The sequence below is a fragment of the Etheostoma spectabile genome, chromosome 20, assembly GCF_008692095.1.
Source record: "Etheostoma spectabile isolate EspeVRDwgs_2016 chromosome 20, UIUC_Espe_1.0, whole genome shotgun sequence".
Taxonomy (NCBI): domain Eukaryota; kingdom Metazoa; phylum Chordata; class Actinopteri; order Perciformes; family Percidae; genus Etheostoma; species Etheostoma spectabile.
Window position 1 is genome coordinate 13,003,451 of NC_045752.1, and position 5,146 is coordinate 13,008,596.

The 5,146-nt window shown below is 42.8% G+C and overlaps 1 protein-coding gene and 1 long non-coding RNA gene across 2 annotated transcripts in view; both read right to left on the minus strand.

Annotated features, from left to right (window-relative positions):
* The window catches only part of dlgap2a (discs, large (Drosophila) homolog-associated protein 2a), a gene marked incomplete in the record, with an annotated part of 152,544 nt that overhangs the window by 85,690 nt on the left and 61,708 nt on the right, over positions 1–5,146 (minus strand).
* The window catches only part of LOC116670680 (uncharacterized), a 16,818-nt gene that overhangs the window by 542 nt on the left and 11,130 nt on the right, over positions 1–5,146 (minus strand). Inside the window, exon 2 of the long non-coding RNA XR_004327091.1 lies at positions 2,078–2,084. This is a non-coding gene — a long non-coding RNA (uncharacterized LOC116670680). The remainder of the gene's footprint in view (positions 1–2,077; positions 2,085–5,146) is intronic.

Here is a 5,146-nt window from a genome sequence, read left to right on the forward strand (position 1 = left end):
CACGCACACACGCACACACACACACACACACACACACACACACACACTTTCTCATGTGCCCGGACTTAAGAAAGGTGCTGAATTGTGTGTGTGTGTATATGTATGCATGTATGAATGTGTATCTGGCTCAGACGCAATGGCACACTGTTACCACACTCATCAATCTACTCGCCCTCCCTAAGGATGATGTCATTGGCACCGAGCATGGCTGGTGGCCCACTGGACTGAGGGGACCAACTCTCATTATCTCCCGTCCAGATTTATAGGGCTGCTGTGCTCATATTTTACACTGAGGGACATGGAGGGGACAGAGGGAGGGAGGGAGGCAGGGAGGGAGAAAGAGAGATGGAGAGACAAGGCGAGTGGGAGCGACTGAGAGTATTCAATGATAAATCACCCCATCCTGCCTATTCACTCTTTAATGAAAACTCTTCTGGCTATCAGCACTCTCAGCAGCATCTGAAATCAAAATGTGTGTGTGTTTGTTTGTGTGTGTGTGTGTGTGTGTGTGGCATTCCTCTTTAGACACCATATGCTATCACTACAGACAGAAACACAATTCGCTATATAAAACTCAGAGACATTGGAAGCAAAGACTTCTGTTTATTTCTCTCTTTCGCACACAACTTACAGAGGGTTGACATCTGTGCAGCTGAGTTGCAAATCATCCTTTCATACTCACTCACTCACTCACTGTCTAGCTAATTCCATACTATCAAAAGTATCTTTAAACAGCCAGCTCTCCATGTGTTGGATGCAGATGTAACAGATAATTTGGCACAGCTACAGAAGCACCCTCTTACCCTCCCTCTCCTCAACACTCCCTCTGCCTCTCTCTCCATGTCATCATCATGTCACAACATTGTTCCACGTGATTGGATGTCTGTGTAACGATGAAAGATTGGCACACGGCATCTCCACACAACAGATTTCAGAAGCTACACACCTGCTGCTTTTGGCGGAGACCACTACGCCTGGGAATGGTACACGGTACAGATGTAGTAGGCTAGTGCATGTTTGTGTGTTTATGTGTGTGTGTGCTTTATGAGTACTGTCCAGGGTATTGCATTATGTTCTATCTCCTGGAATGGGCCTAATGGGCTGTGAGGAGAAAACAGACGAAGCAGGCCCAGAGGCAGCGTACAATGTGTCTAACACCTGGTCAGCCATGTCACTGGGCGGCCATTTTGGATCTGTGCTGGGTTTGTCTGTCTCTTTGGTAACAAGTAAATGCATCCTAGGGAATAGCCAGTGTGGCTTTGCTTACAGCAAAATCTTAATCCAAACCAAGTGCCCGCAGACAAGCAAACTGTTATGCAAGATGACAAAGTGTATTTAAAAAGTCTGTTTGATGAGTATTGCAAAACTAAAAGTATAATTCCAGAGTACTTAGCGCTTTCTTAAAGCGACAGACTTGTTTTCTTTCCACAACTCAGATTAATAATCTAGAAGGGCACTAGGAGTGCGCAGACCTCCAACGAAGCATGCCTTATCTCACAATGTCAATGCAGTGTGAATGTTAGCAGTCAGGAACTCATTTTATTTCGTCATACCATGAATGCAGCACAAATGCCCTATCTCGCAATATTAACAACAGTGAAAAATAATCTGTGTATTTCTTCCCGTGATTGATCTGCTCCAAAATGTAATGGGTTTTTCTTTGGCCTATGCTAAACCCTTCTCACCAAGTTTAATGAAAATCTGTAATTTTTCCGTAATCCTGCTGACAAACAAACAAACCAACAGACAAACGGAGCAAAAAAAAAAACCTTGGTGAGACAGAGAACCGAAAGTAAGATTAGAGGTCTGGGTGTTAGCTGGGCCAAATCCCAGAGAAACATCCTGTCTTGTTCCAACCATTAATACTTTTATGTAAATGTTGTAGTTTAATTTGCCGAATCTTAACCATATCATATTGTAATTTTTATAACCCCAATCTTGACCTAACCATAACCATATGTGATCTTTACTGTGATTTTCATGCAGATACTGTTTTTTTTAGAAATATCTAATTAAAAGAAAATACTGTTACTGAACATCCAATATCAGTCTCTGGTAATGGGGTGCAATTTTTAACTTTGGTCCTATTTGTTGAGTACTTATTTGTTGCTTGTGTTTCATTTCTATTTTTCCTCAGCTTTATTTGTCTTTTTTTATATTAAATACTGATGTCATTTAAAGTAATGGAGTAAGTAATCAAACACATGACTGAACTAAGACACTGTGGTCAAAGCAACATTTGGGAGCGGTGCAGGCCATCAAAACCCAACCGTTTATGTTGAAAAAAAGGGGCCAACATGGAAAATGTATGCAAAATAATTAAGCATGACATTATGGTCTGTAGATACAACACTAAATGGACCACACACAATACACAATTTTGCCAATGACCTTGGGTAGGTAAGGAAGAAGTAACACGCTACTCTGGTAGGCCAGAACCAGGAAGCCAGGCTGACACGCACACATATATAATACTTGATGGTCTAGATAGAGGTGTTTGCTTTAACCATATTGAATGGGTAAAGCTGTGTTTCCACGCACTGACATCTGGTGAATGAATTTAAACACAATCACACTGTTCTCTGGGCTTTCCCTGCAGCATAACGTTAGCTCCAACTGACCTGCTGTTGTCACACTGCTTGTAACCACTTGTCCCTCGCTGTCAATGGTGCTGGAAACTGTTTCACAGCAGCTTAATGAAAAGACAATATAGCTACTTCCACAGGTTCTACCCATTCGCTACTGCAGGTGTGGCTTATAAGGGTAAATGCTTACAGTGCAACAGCCAAAGAGCTGCAAGAAAGGTGACACTGGCTTGGCCCCCGTTCATCTGCGTCTGCTTCGAAATCAGAGGCAAGAGGGGAACACCGGCTACAGCAGTACAGCATGTCGCACAAGAGTTTTGTCAAAAGCTCCTTAATGCTGAAGGCCATACAATATGATAATTCATAACGAAGGAATTCTTCAGGGATGCTCCTTGTGCCTCTGTAGCCTAGCAACAGCAATACAGTTTTTTTTTGTTGCTCTGCAGTGTCATACGTTGCAGGGAAGGCAACGCTACCACAGCCATGGAAGGAGAAGACAGGAAAAAAAACTGCAGCATGCCTGAGAAACAAGATAAGATGATGACGCAAGCAATAGCACATATGTATCAGGGAAAGCGACGCAAAAGAAGTGAGAGACTGAAAGAGAGAAGGAGGAGAGGGGACTCACAACTGCTAAAGAAATCAAACTGCAGGCAATACCCAGCCTCATAACACAAATCTTTGGAGACTCTTTGTCACACTGGCCTTCATCTCACACAAAAAACAATGCAGTTCACACACATCGTAGCGCTTACATATTTGCAGACATCCTGTTGCCATGACAATGGGTAAGGAGGAGGTGGAGGCAAACAAGGTTCTGGAGAAGTCTCCTTCCTGTGTGCAAAGTGTTTTCCATAGCACTCTTTTACTTAAAGCCAAGAGAAAGCTAATCCGCTTTCTCCACCAAGGCTGATTTAAGGTGGCCCACTTCCATTCTAGATGGAAAAAGACGCCTGCGAAGGGAGAATGCTAACCCATGGCCCTCTCTAGGATCTCTTGATTATGCTTGAAGTCAGGGGTAGAAGCATGAGGAAGGGTTACTCACTGACAGAAAGATGAATATTACATGATGTGAGGTCATCCTCAATATGCTCATGAGTCATGGAGTTGTAGCCGAATTGCATTTGCAAATGCGATACATATTACATTGATGGCCTCTTTTATGTCCACTTTACGACATCGTAGCCCTGGCCAACACTTTGTGTTTTTATTCATACTCTGATGGTGCAAGAACTGCGAACTGAGACTAAATCATTGACTTATATATGAATCCATTTATTTGGTGTAATCTCTTTGATATGAACAAACTGTGGGCTCATCTGGATGAGAGTGGTAGGTGAGTGATAAATCTTGGAATAGCATGCTGGTGCGTAGTCTGGTCTCTAGGAATTCCCACTGTTACCTCAGATGCTCTTTAAGCATTGATCAGTAGACCCTGTGGATAGATGGGTAGTGGTGCGCAACCAGGCGTGGATTCCCTGCTGAGCCCTACCCACACAATAACATCAGCACTAACACACTCTGGAAACACACGTATACTAGTATTTATTAGAATGTGTCCACCCACATAGAGTAGATGTATATGATTGCTACTGCACTGAGTACATGTGGATGACACGCCCTCTGCACAAATTTGAATACTGACAGTCAGCTCTGCGTCTCCTTAATAGACTGGGGGCGCTCTAAAATAATATCTGGAGTATATTAACCCTGACCTTGTATTCAGATTCCCCGAGTTAGCAAGCTCTAACTAGCAGACTGACAGCAGTCCATCAGAGCGGTCTTTAAGTAGCCATGACTAAGTGGTAGTTGGCTCTGGGATGGGGCCAGCTCAGGTTTTAGGGGACTCTGCACTCTCAATACAGAGGATGAGAATTGCTGACAACCTGTAGAGATTAAAGCACTCAAATTAAACACAGGCATGTCAATCTTTGCCGATTACATGAGCTGGAATCAGAAAGAGGCTGATTGAATTATGAAATGGAATATGACACGCATGTACTTAAGATAAAGTATCATAACACATATGGATGCTCAAGAAAAGTGTTCCTGCCATGCAAAAAACAAGTTAAGCTATCTTGCTGCACTTGTCTGTGTGTGCACCAACTGGCTGCTCAAGCTTTTTTCCTAGGTGGGCAAACTGGTACCTGTGGCCACCTAAGGGTGTGTTCACACCATACTGCTTTATTTTAAAATCCCATTGCCATGTTTTCACTTTCAAGTCAACAGCATCTGCAAGGTGATTGGAGAGAAGCTGGTTTACAAAAAAGAATAGTGCCTTGTTTTTAAAGTAGGCGACCATTTCCTGAATTTGGACAAAAATAAAACTTTTTTGACAGTACATATAGCAGATAGTTAAATAGATTTTTATTAGTCTTTATTGTCCACTGGGGACATTTGTTTCACAGTCTGTACAGGGCCTCACCAGTATACATACATACATATATAGTAAACATACCTTGATCCCACACACCCTATAATGCACTGTTCCCTCTAGTCCGTTCCACTGACACCCCTTGTAAACACACACACACACACACACACACACACACACACACACA